This window comes from Arachis ipaensis, chromosome B05, assembly GCF_000816755.2.
Source record: "Arachis ipaensis cultivar K30076 chromosome B05, Araip1.1, whole genome shotgun sequence".
In the NCBI taxonomy this organism is placed as follows: domain Eukaryota; kingdom Viridiplantae; phylum Streptophyta; class Magnoliopsida; order Fabales; family Fabaceae; genus Arachis; species Arachis ipaensis.
In genome coordinates, this window is record NC_029789.2 from 98,778,486 (window position 1) to 98,792,293 (window position 13,808).

Below are 13,808 nucleotides of genomic sequence, written 5' to 3' on the forward strand. Positions count from 1 at the left end.
CATAAGAAATCTCTATACTGTGACATAGAGGATTCCATATTTTCTTTTGTGTTCTCTTCTTTTTCATATGAGCAGGAACAAGGATAAGAACATTCTTGTTGAAGCCGATCCAGAACCTGAAAGGACTCTAAAGAGGAAGCTAAGGGAAGCTAAAGCTCAACTCTCTGGAGAAAATCTGACAGAAATTTTCGAAAAGGAAGGAGACATGGCCGAAAATAATAACAATGCAAGGAAGATGCTTGGTGACTTTACTGCACCAAATTCCAATTTACATGGAAGAAGCATCTCAATCCTTGCCATTGGAGCAAACAACTTTGAGCTTAAACCTCAATTAGTTCTCTCTGATGCAACAGAACTGCAAGTTTCATGGACTTCCATCCGAAGATCCTTTTCAGTTCTTAATTGAATTCTTGCAGATCTGTGATACTGTTAAGACCAATGGGGTTGACCCCGAGTCTACAGGCTTATGCTTTTCCCGTTTGCTGTAAGAGGAAAAGCTAGAGTATGGTTGGACTCTCAACCTAAAGTAATGGTGGAAGAAACAGGTTTAGCAATAGCAAACCTTTTCCATCATCCACTCAGCAACAGACAGAGAATTCTGAGTAGAACCCATCTAGCTTAGCAAATATAGTCTCTGATCTATCTAAGGCCACTGTGAGTTTCATGAATGAAACAAGGTCCTCCATTAGAAATTTGGAGGCACAAATAGGCCAGATGAGTAAAAGGGTCACTGCAACTCCTCCTAGTACTCTCCCAAGCAATACAGAAGAGAATCCAAAAAGAGAGTGCAAGGCCATTACCTTGCTTGGTGTGGCCGAACCCAAAGAAGAGGAGGAGGACATGAATCCCCATGAGGAAGACCTCCTGGGACGTCCAGTGACCAATAAGGAGTTTCCCTTTGAGGAACCAAAGGATTCTGAGGCTCATCTAGAGACCATAGAGATTTCATTGAACCTCCTTCTGCCCTTCATGAGCTCTGATGAGTATTCTTCTTCTGAAGAGAATTAATACATCACTGAAGAGCAAGTTGCTAACTACCTTGGTACAATCATGAAGCTGAATGCCAAATTATTTGGTAATGAGACTTGGGAAGATGAACCTCCCTTGCTCACCAATGAACTAAATGCATTGGATAGGCAGAAATTACCTCAAAAGAAATAGGATCCTGGTAAATTCCTAATTCCTTGTAACATAGGCACCATGACCTTTGAGAAAGCTCTGTGTGACCTGGGATCAGGAATAAACTTAATGCCACTCTTTGTAATGGAGAAACTTGGGATCTTTGAGGTGCAAGCTGCCAGAATCTCATTAGAGATGGCAGACAACTCAAGAAAACAGGCTTATGGACTAGTAGAGGACGTGTTAGTAAAGGTTGAAGGCCTTTACATCCCTGCTGATTTTATAATCCTAGACACTGGGAAGGATGAGGATGAATCCATCATCCTTGGAAGACCCTTCCTAGCCACAGCAAGAGCTGTGATTGATGTGGACACAGGAGAGTTTGTCCTTCAACTGAATGAGGACTACCTTGTGTTTAAAACTCAAGGATCTCCTTCTGTAACCATGGAGAGGAAGCATGAAAAGCTTCTCTCACTGCAGAGTCAACTAAAGCCCCCACAGTCAAACTCTAAGTTTGGTGTTGGGAGGCCACAACCAAACTCTAAATTTGGTGTTGAACCCCCACAACCAAACTCTAAGTTTGGTGTTGGGAGGTTCCAACAATGCTCTGATTATCAGTAAGGCTCCATGAGAGCTCACCGTCAAGCTACTGATATTAAAGAAGCGCTTGTTGGGAGGCAACCCAATGTTATTTAATCATATATATTTTATTTTCTCTTTGTTATTTCGTATTTTATTAGGTTGATGATCATGTGGAGTCACAAAAACTACTGAAAAATCAAAAACAGAATGAAAAATAGCATTGAAAATAGCACACCCTGGAAGAGAGCAGTCTGGCGTTTAAACGCCAGAAACAAGCATCTGTCTGGCGTTTAACGCCAGAAACAGGCACCAAGCTGGCATTTAACGCCAGAAACAAGCATCTGCCTGGCGTTAAATGCCAGAAACAGGCTATATTTGGGCGTTTAACGCCAGAAACAAGCAACAGTCTGGCGTTAAACGCCAGGATTGCACAGCAAGGGCGTTTTACACGCCTAATTGGAGCAGGGATGTTAAGTCCTTGACCCCACTTGATCTGTGGACCCCACAGGATCCCCTCAGGATCTGTGGACCCCACAGGATCTCCACCACTTTTTCTCTCTTCTTCACACCTTTTTATAACTCTCTTCCCCAAATATCCTTCACCAATCACCTCACTCTCTTTTCCCCATCACCTCCATTCTTCTTCTTCCTCTACCACTTTCTTCCTTTTTTTGCTCGAGGACGAGCAAATATTTTAAGTTTGGTATGGACAAAGCATTGCTTTTTTTCCCATAACCACTAATGCCTCAGGGGATGCACTTTTCTCCACAAAATTATTAGGAAGAAATCAACACTTCCCTAGGAGAACTAAGTTCTAACATGGGACAACTAAGGGTGGAGCACCAAGAGCACTCCATCATCCTCCATGAAATTAGAGAAGATCAAAGAGCTATGAGGGAAGAGCAACAAAGACAAGGAAGAGACATAAAGGAGCTCAAAAGCACCATTGGTTCTTCAGGAAGAGGAAGACGCCACCCTCACTAAGGTGGACTCATTCCTTAATCTCCTTGTTTATTTATTTTTCTATTTTTGGTTTCCATGCTTCATTTTTAATTATGTTTGTGTCTCTCCTATATGATCATTAAGTGTCTAAGTGTCTATGTCTTAAAGTTATGAATATGAATCCATCACCTCTCTTAAATAAAAACTATTCTAAAAACAAAAGAACAAGAAGTACTAGTTTAATTATTTTGATGTGGTGGCAATACTTTTTGTTTTCTGAATGTATGCTTGAACAGTGCATATGTCTTTTGAAGTTGATGTTTATGAATGTTAAATATGTTGGCTCTTGAAAGAATGATGAAAAAGGAGAAATGTTATTTGATAATATGAAAAATCATAAAAATGATTCTTGAAGCAAGAAAAAGCAGTGAATACAAAAGCTTGCAGAAAAAAAATTGGCGAAAAAAAAAACAAAAATAGAAAAAGAAAAAGTAAATAGAAAAAGCCAAAAGCTCTTAAAACCAAAAGAAAAGAGCAAAAAGCCAATAGCCCTTAAAACCAAAAGGCAAGGGTAATAAAAAAGATCCAAGGCTTTGAGCATCAGTGGATAGGAGGGCCTAAAGGAATAAAATCCTGGCCTAAGCGGCTAAACCAAGTTGTTCCTAACCATGTGCTTGTGGCTTGAAGGTGTCAAGTGAAAACTTGAGACTGAGCGGTTAAAGTCAAGGTCCAAAGCAAAAAAAAGAAGAGTGTGCTTAAGAACCCTGGACACCTCTAATTGGGGACTTTAGTAAAGCTGAGTCACAATCTGAAAAGGTTCACCCAGTTTTGTGTCTGTGGCATTTATGTATCCGGTGGTAATATTGGAAAACAAAGTGCTTTGGGCCACGACCAAGACTCATAAAGTAGCTATGTTCAAGAATCAACATACTGAACTAGGAGAATTAATAACACTATCTGAATTCTAAGTTCCTATAGAAGCCAATCATTCTGAACCTCAATGGATAAAGTGAGATGCCAAAATTATTCAAGAAGCAAAAATCTACAAGTCCCGCTCATCTGATTGAAGCTAAGTTTTATTGATATTTTTGAATTTATAGTATATTCTCTTCTTTTTATCCTATTTGATTTTCAGTTGCTTGGGGACAAGCAACAATTTAAGTTTGGTGTTGTGATGAGCGGATAATTTATACGCTTTTTGGCATTATTTTTACATAGTTTTTAGTATGATTTAGTTAGTTTTTAGTATATTTTTATTAGTTTTTAATTAAAATTCACATTTCTGGACTTTACTATGAGTTTGTGTGTTTTTCTGTGATTTCAGGTATTTTCTGGCTGAAATTGAGGGACTTAAGCAAAAATCAGATTCAGAGGTTGAAGAAGGACTGCAGATGCTGTTAGATTCTGACCTCCCTGCACTCAAAGTGGATTTTCTGGAGCTACAGAACTCCAAATGGCGCGCTCTCAATTGCGTTGGAAATTAGACATCCAGGGCTTTCCAGAAATATATAATAGTTCATACTTTGATTAAGAATAGATGACGTAAACCGGCGTTGAACGCCAGTTCCATGCTGCATTCTGGAGTCAAACGCCAGAAACAGGTTGCAAAGTGGAGTTAAACGCCAGAAACAGGTTACAAACTGGCGTTCAACTCCAAGAGAAGCCTCTACACGTGTAAAGCTCAATGCTCAGCCCAAGCACACACCAAGTGGGCCCCAGAAGTGGATTTCTGCATCATTTACTTATCTCTGTAAACCCTAGTAACTAGTTTAGTATAAATAGGACTTTTTACTATTGTATTTATATCTTTGGATCATCTTTGATCATTTTTATGCTATCTTAGACTTTTGTGAGGGCTGGCCATTCGGCCATGCCTTAAAATTTATCACTTGTGTATTTTCAACGGTAAAGTTTCTACACACCATAGATTAAGGTGTGGAGCTCTGCTGTTCCTCAAAGATCAATGCAAAGTACTACTATTTTTCTATTCAATTCAACTTATTCCGCTTCTAAGATATTCATTCGCACTTCAATATGATGGATGTGATGATTGTGACAGTCATCATCATTCTCAACTTATGAACGCGTGTCTGACAACCACTTCCGTTCTACCTTAGATTGAATGGATATCTCTTGGATATCTAATACAGGGGACTGAGTCCGAGTTGTTAGTGTCTTCGTGGTATAAGTTAGAACCCATGGACAGCCATTCTTGAGAATCCGGAAATTCTAAACCTTGTCTGTGGTATTCCGAGTAGGATTCAGGGATTGAATGACTGTGACGAGCTTCAAACTCGCGAGTGCTGGGCGTAGTAACAGACGCAAAAGGATCAAGGATCCTATTCCAGTATGATCGAGAACCGACAGATGATTAGCCATGCAGTGACAGCGCATTGGACCATTTTCACTTAGAGGACAGGTGGCCATTGACAACGGTGATGCCTAACATACAGCTTACCATGGAAAGGAGTAGGAAGGATTGGAAGAAGACAGTAGGAAAGCAGATGTTCAGAGGGACGAAAGCATCTCTATACGCTTATCTGAAATTCTCACCAATGAATTACATAAGTACCACTATCCTATTTTATATTTTATTTATCTTTTACTTATCAATTCATAAAATCAGTTGAATCCGCCTGACTGAGATTTACAAGGTGACTGTAAGACCCAGAACTTTTGAAAAGTCTTATTATGATCAAGTCTCAAATCATATAGTTATTTATAGCCTTAATTTCAGAGATTATTTTATTAAGGATAATTAAGGCAAGTTGTGATTTATTGAATTTGGGACAAGTTATGATTATTATCCAATTTGATAATTATTGGATTATTTTCTATAATTATATTATAAAGTTGGTAGTTGTGAAATAATAAGGATTTTTATATGATTTAGATTTAATAATTAATATTTTAAATATTAATACTGTTATTTTGGAAAATAAAGAGTTTAATTATATTATTTCTAATTATATTGATTTGGGCATTTTATGGAAAATAATTTGTAAGATTGATGAGCAAATAGTACTTTTCTATATACAATTAGTGTTGGATTTAATTTGGGTTTCAAATTACTATACTCTCCCCAATTTCATTTGAAATTCTAAAAATGTGCCTAACCCTAACTTTTGAAAATGAAACCCTAACCCAGTGACCAGTTACCCGACTCGGTTCCCTTTTACCCACACTCGGCCAGCAGCAACAAATCTTCCCCATCTATCCAATTTGATGCGCAGCCCTATCCTAAACACACTCACGGTTCCCTGAACCAGGGGAAGAGAAAGAACGAAAATGGAAAGAAAGGGGGAAAGGGGGAAGGAGGTCGCTGCCCAATCCGCGCCGCCATCATCGCCCATCCATGGAACCATGAGTCGCACCTCTGTCACTGAGAAGAGGAGGGAGAAGGCGCGATACTGGAGGAGTGCGACCCGCTGCGCCGCCGTGGGTCCCTTGCCGTCAAGCTCGAAGGAGCAGGGGAGAACGATGCTGGGTTTGAGGGAGGCAGAGGTGATGTGGCGCGAGGTGGGAGGTGAGTTGTTCGCATTGCCGTTCGCGCCACCGTTGCTGAGCCATAAAGCCGCCGCCGCCGGGTCTCACTGCTGTCCGTCGCCGTCCAAGGCAGAGAGAGTCACGATGGAGCTCCGTTTCTGCTTCTCTGGTCCGCCATGAGAGGAGCTCATGGGTGGAGGAAGGCCAGTTCAGGGAGAGAACGCCGTTGAGTGAGGTAAACGCCTCTGCCGTGCTTCTCGGTCACTGGTGGTGGAGCCGCGTTGCTGTCACCCATGGCTGCCGTTCTTACCATTGCTCCATTTGGGATTTGGGTTGAGCACGCTGCCGTTGCCATTAGAAGCCGCTGCTGAGGCTAGGGTACCATGGTGGTTGCTAATGGAGTCGCCGTTGATGATTGCGAGCGGCTATGCTGATTCTGAGTCACCGTGTCACTGCCAAAGTAAGGAAACTCACTGGAATAGCATCATCGGAGCTACTGTTCAGCTGATGCCGCTGCCTGGGTCGCTGCGGTACGAGCTGCCATTGATGGAGCTGCTATGTTCAGTAATTTCTGCGAGTTTTGACTTTTCGGTAAGGGTGTTAAATTTGTGGTTTCTGTTATTTTGGGTTTCGAGAAGATTTTGATGCTGTGTGGTTATTATAGTTGACCCACCAGAGCTTTTGGCCGCTACCGGAGCTGTTGTCGGGTCGGTCCGGAATCGCAGCTACTTCATTTTGTTGTTTCGGTGAGTAATTATGTTTCGAAATCCTGCGTTAGTGTCCCGTACGTGTGTTAAAGCCTTTACGATATTAATGTTCTTAAGATTTAGTAACTGAGGTTGCTTGTCGTAAATTAGAGCTGTTTGTGCTGCTGCGGAAATGTGTGGGGCTGTGCTTTGAAGCTGCCTTTGATTTCGGGTTGAGGCGGAAAGGACTCTGTGAGACGTTTGGATTATGGAATTTGCGTTTTGAGGTAGGGGCGCTTTCCAAAACACTATGTTTTAAGTATTGGAATTATTACATATGGATACTGTTGTGAGATATTGTATATTTGGTGATTGTATCTGCCTTATGTGTTATTTGATCGACTCGAGTGATTATGGACGTTGGTTCGGTTGAATTGTTGTGTGGCTTTGTGAAATGTAATGTTTTGAAGTGATTCTTTAAAGATTTGAAATCTGAGTTTAATCCGTTGAGGATTGATTTGAATTGAATTGATTATTTTGATGATGTGAAAGATAGAATACCCTTGAAATTCAGCCTGGGTTGCTTTAATTGATTTGGTTTTGATAAATTATTTATTGCTGAACTGATTCTTTAAAGCTTTGGAAATGAGTTAAATCGGTTGATATTGAGTTGACTTTGAAATGGTTTTCTCGAGATATGCCACTGAGGCGACTGTTGGAATTTAGCTTGCTTTGAATTGGTTTTCACTTTGAGTAAATTTGGCTTATGAGCCTGAGATGATTTGAGAAATGAGATCTTTAAAGCCAAGGTTGAAAAGAGTTGAAGTTTGATTTCAAAGTGAAATGGCTTGAGAAAAGTGATTTATGGCTTAAATGCCGGTTTTATGAGTTTGATGATGTTGAATGGTGGAAGTAGCAATGGGTGTTGTAGCTCAAACTTACTTGCTCCGCGATGGGTGTTTCTGTCCATGGTTAGCTACCAGGACATGTCGGGTTGGCTATATAACTGACAGATGATATCATCAGCCACTAGGACAGGCATGCATCATATGCATCTATGTGACATTGTTTGGGTGTGCATATTGTATTTGGTTTGCCTTTGTGAATAATTATGTTTAACTGCTAATTAACATACTTGTTGTAATTGTTCTTGATTGTCCTTGAACTCCATTAATTGTTATTGTGACTGATTGGTTGAATTTGGGTGAACTAAGTGTTGATTTGAGTTGCATGGGTCGGAAGGCGTGATTAATTACGTGATGGGCCAGAGGCCGTGATTGATTTTGTGATGGGCCGGAAGCTGTGGTTAGTTTATGTTTAAGGTTTAGCAGAGTATAAAAAATCAAAGTGATTCTACATAGACTTAATGAACCTATGTTTGGAGCAGATCGGTCATTCATATGGTCTAGGTAACTTTTAAGATATTTATGATAAAAATACGACTTTTGGATTTTGGATAATTAACTAATGGTTTTCAAAAATGTTTTGGATTTTTGGATATTAAACCGTTAGTTTTCAAAAAAATTCACGGAATGGCTGTGTATGATTATGAATATTGGCTGGTTCTGGATTGAACCGTGAGCCAGAATGGCTGTGTATGATATTGATTTATGGCTGATTGCCGAATGAGTTATGGGCTGTATGGCTGACTATGAATTATGAATTCAAGCCGGATGGCTGAGATGGATGTTGATCCATGGCTGGGACTAAATGAATATATGCTTGAGATACCTAGGTAGTAGCAAGGGTTGTAGTTCATCCCACTTGCTCCAGGTCAGAGACTGTGACACCTGGGTAGTAGCGGTAGTAGTGGTGATTCCACTCGCTCCATGTTGAGCTTTTAAACACCCGCCTGGGTAGTAGCCGCAGTAGTGGTTATTCCACTGGCTCTGGGTTGAGCGGGTAGTAGCAATGGGGTTGTAGCTCAAACCTACTTTCTCTGTGATGGGTGTTTCTGTCCATGGTTAGCTACCAGGACGTGTTGGGTTGGCTATATAACCGACAGATGATATCATCAGCCGCTAGGAACAGGCATGCATCATATGCATTTATGTGACATTGTTTGGGTGTGCATATTGTACTTGGTTTGCCTTTGTGACTATTTGAGATTATCTGCTACTTGCTCTACTTGCTGTAACTGTTTGTTTGTGCTTGAACTTCCTATCTGTGTTTGCAACTGGGACTCTATTGGATTGTGGTGATTGGTTGATGGTTGGATTGTTTGGATCTAGGGCTGTGATTGAAATGATATGGACCGATGGTTTGGTTTTGTGCTTCTGATTTGGAAAAGTATGAAAGGCTATTTTGGTTCGACATAGGTAAACCTTTTGAAAGGCTTTTGAATATTGTTTTAAAGGAACAGTTTACTCTTTCAGAAAAGGATTTCAGATTTCTCTTTTATTGTAAACCGTTGTTTTTGAAAAGAGGCATAAGACGGTTATTAATCACTGGTGCGGTTATCTTCATGTATCCTATTACAGTAATTCCTAAAAACCCTCTATTGAGAACCCTTTCGAGGATGATGTTCTCACCCCCTACATTTTTTCCCTTTCAGGATATGGCGCAGAAGTTATGAAGAGTTCATTTAGTTGTTGTTGAGATGCTCTGTATTGCTTTAGTATATTTTTGTTCCCTCGCCTTTATCTTGATACATTCTGTAAGAGGGATAGGAATTGTATTGGGTAATACTTGTAATATTATATATATATATATGAATGTATGAATGTACTCTTTATGAGTTTTTGTGAGTTATATGGTATCTATGGATGTATATTATCGGATGAAAGTATTTTTGGGAGCGGTATTACGGTTTAAAGTTTCAAACAGGCTCATATTTTAGTATTAAATAGTATCAGTGTCGTCGTAATGTCCGAGCTATCAGAGTTGCGCAGCCGGAAGCGTGAGCTTTGGTAGCTAGGGTGTTACATTATGGTATCAGAGCAGTCCTTCCTGTAGAGCCTGAGGAATGGACCGACTATGCTTCAGTTGCATACTCTGAGTGTTTATCATGTATTAGGTCTTGTTGAATGACGAGAATTAGAGCTTTATGCACATGACGATCTATTGATTAACGTCGTTAGTCTTGCATTGCATAATTCTTGGTATTAAGTTTGGCCGGCTTAATGCTATTGAATTATGTATATGAAAGCACTGATGGGTTATCATAGATAATATACGAGTTTTGAGTAAATCGAATCGCGGGTTTTGGGAACGTTAGAAACTATTTCTCGAGGCTATTCAGTTGTGTGTCTTGAATTCTGTTCGAGTTGACCTGTTCTTTCACGTCCTAATTTGAAGTTCTTATTTGCTAATCCTTTTGAAGAGTAGTTTGATTTTTCAACTGTATTCCTCTATTCATATGCATTCTTGTTTGATCTTAATTGCATATGCTTGTTTGGAATCCTTGTTGCGTCTATCTTCCTCTGTTTGAGTTCTTCTTGATTCAGGTATTCTTTGATATAGCTTTGAACTTGTCTCAATGCGCTGTGCCTTTTAACTCCGGGTTCTGAGTCCATTCTTTGAGAAATTGTTGATTCAGTTTTTCTCTTACTTGACAGTGATCACAGCCAATTTTGAGATTTTATAAATTGATGTTGATTAGATATATACTTTTCTATATATGAAACTTTGAGGTTACTTATACAGTTTAACAATTACTTCTTTCTAATACCTCGCCTGTACTTTTACTGGTCTACGGAATTGCACTTACTTTAAAAGTAAATTGACTTTCTAGTAATTCTACTATAGCTCCAGTGCACATCTTCATTTGATTATGTATTTGGGTATTTCTCAAAATTTCGGAAAGAAATGGATTTTTCGCTTTTACTCCAGTTGAGTTTCATTTGATAAACTTTACTTAATTCATTTTGATGTGAGTTTGATTTAGCATACTACATGGTTTATGCCATTATTGTTCTTTTGAAAATGTTGGACTCATGGCTTTCTTATGAGTGAACTCGTTCCTTCTTAAACTTTTCACCTCTATGAATGTCATACGTGATTCTGTTTTTAATGATACATCTAACTTTTGGGAACACTATAATTAATCTCAACTTTCTTTTCTCTGGTGAATCTCATTCTTATATGAGTCAGTTCGATTCGTTCCAAAAATAGTGCATCATTCATCCTCTCATTGTCTTTACAAGAGTTTTTAGTCAAAGATTTATCCTTGGAAAAATTATTAATGATTGGGTTGTATTTTCCTATGACTTTTGTATTCTTTTGAATCAATTGAAAGCTTGTTTGATGTTTCATGCCTAGTGGATCTTGTTTGAACTATCTTGGTTTAAGATCCTTTCTTGCATGGCTTGACTCCTTTTTAGTACATCTTAAACTTCTTGAATGTTCTTCTGAGATGGTGATTTCAAGAACACTTTTGGAGTCTTGTTTTGAACCTTTTAAAGAAGTTTTGAATTATCTTGTAAGAAGTTTTAAACGGAATTTATTTTCTGTTGCTTGATTTAGATTGAAACCATTGTTCAATTTTGACGAAGTTAATTTAAAGTTGGCATGCACTATTTTAAATGAAGTTTTGAAAAGCTTCCTTGTTTAGTGGAGACCAGTTCGTTTGTAACGTACCACTTATTTCCTTACCAGATTGTAAGCAAATTCTTATCTCGGAATTTCTTTTCTAAAAAGAGCTTAATTTTCTCTTTCGTCCTTGCTATGAATGTTATACACGCTTGTTTGAATATGGACTTTGGAAATTTTCGAACAAGCATTTGATTTCTTCCGAGTTTTATGAATTACTTTTGGTTAAGTTATGCACCTAACTATCTTTCTAAAATATTTGAGGAAATATTTTAGCTATTAGCCAAACCGGTGTGCATTTTGTTTTTAGAACTCTACATAATCTACTTCAACATGAAATTGAATTAGAGCAAAGCCACGTTTATGTTTTCATTACTCTCTTGAAGAATGGTTGTTGCTTAACTTTTCTTTTAGACTGCGAAGTGATTTTCCGCAAGTTTTTGACTCTTTCATGAACAAAATAGTCGGAAATATTTTTAATCATGCTCTTGAGTTCTGTGAGCTTTGTCTTAGGTTTGAAATATTCTCTTTTGTAAACCTCATGCTTCCTCGACTCAGCTTGAGTTTGTTTCAAACTGATGCGCCGGTTTTCTTCTTATTAATCCTATCGAACTTCTTTAATCCAAGGGTTGTTTTTGAAGTTGTCAATTGATCTATTTCTAGCAAACTTCATTGCTTGAGCGTCTTTGTTTATCTAGAAATTAGATACATTCTCTCAAATCTATGAGCATTATCCTTGACATTGTTTCTCCTTGCTAGAATCTTGTATCATTCTGAGTAGACTCGAGAATTGTTCTGATATCACGTACAACTTGTAGACGTAGTAGCGCGATGTGTTAGTTTTTTAAGATGTGATATGTGTGTATGGAAGGTGAAGCGATAGGTGTAAAACGTTATGAGTTGTGGGTTTTCTATTCCTTGCGAACGGGTTTGCGGTTGTTAGGCTTATGATTGGCTGAGGTTGTAAAATGATTGGTGGAGTTGGGAAATTGAAGTTCTGAAGTGAGAACGAGAATTGTCAGCGAACGTTATGCCGCTGTTTAAATACCAACATGCTTTGCAGCCTTTTACCACACTAATTACCACTTTGCTTTGTGAACGCCTATCTTGATTTGCACCCTATTTTGGCACCTCAAGTTTTTGTAAAGCTTTGAGATCATATGACCTTGTGCATTGAGCCTATCTTGTAACGTTTGCTTTGCAATCACACTCCTACCTTTGTATCGTTATGCATACGACCATCCAAGTATTTGAAAAACCATGTATATGTTTATATTTTGAGATATTTTTGCTTCTTCCTTAAATGTGTTCAAGGGTGAACTGTTATGAAATTTCTTTCGTTTTGTATCAATTTTCGAGGACGAAAATTTTTGTAAGGAGAGTAGAATGTAAGACCCAGAACTTTTGAAAAGTCTTATTATGATCAAGTCTCAAATCATATAGTTATTTATAGCCTTAATTTCAGAGATTATTTTATTAAGGATAATTAAGGCAAGTTGTGATTTATTGAATTTGAGACAAGTTATGATTATTATCCAATTTGATAATTATTGGATTATTTTCCATAATTATATTATAAAATTGGTAGTTGTGAAATAATAAGGATTTTTATATGATTTGGATTTAATAATTAATATTTTAAATATTAATACTGTTATTTTGGAAAATAAAGAGTTTAATTATATTATTTCTAATTATTTTGATTTGGGCATTTTATGGAAAATAATTTGTAAGATTGATGAGCAAATAGTATTTTTCTATATGCAATTAGTGTTGGATTTAATTTGGGTTTCAAATTACTATACTCTCCCCAATTTCATTTGAAATTATAAAAATGTCCCTAACCCTAACTTTTGAAAATGAAACCCTAACACAGTGACCCATTACCCGACCCGGTTCCCTTTTACCCACACTCAGCCAGCAGCAGCAAATCTTCCCCCTCTATCCAAATTGATGCACAACCCTATCCTAAACACACTCACGGTTCCCTGAACCAGGGGAAGAGAAAGAACGAAAATGGAAAGAAAGGGGGAAAGGGGGAAGGAGGTCGCTGCCCAATCCGCGCCGCCATCGTCGCCCGTCCATGGAACCATGAGTCGCGCCTCTGTCACTGAGAGGAGGAGGGAGAAGGCGCGATGCTGGAGGAGCGCGACCCGCTGCGCCGCCGTGGGTCCCTTGCCGTCGAGCTCGAAGGAGCAGGGGAGAACGACGCTGGGTTTGAGGGAGGCAAAGGTGGTGTGGCGCGAAGTGGGAGGCGAGCTGTTCGCGTTGCCGTTCGCACCACTGTTGCTGAGCCATAGCACCACCGCCGCCGGGTCTCACTGCTGTCCGTAGCCGTCCAAGGCAGAGAGAGTCACGATGGAGCTCCGTTTCTGCTTCTCTGGTCCGCCAAGAGAGGAGCTCATGGGTGGAGGAAGGCCAGTTCAGGGAGAGAACGCCGTTGAGTGAGGTAAACGCCTCTGC

The 13,808-nt window shown here is 39.1% G+C and overlaps 1 long non-coding RNA gene across 1 annotated transcript; it reads left to right on the forward strand.

The window, feature by feature from the left end:
• LOC110262930 lies at nucleotides 1,209–6,962 on the forward strand. The gene is made up of 3 exons (XR_002347942.1): nucleotides 1,209–1,220; nucleotides 6,333–6,336; nucleotides 6,794–6,962. It is a non-coding gene; the product is annotated as an uncharacterized LOC110262930 (long non-coding RNA).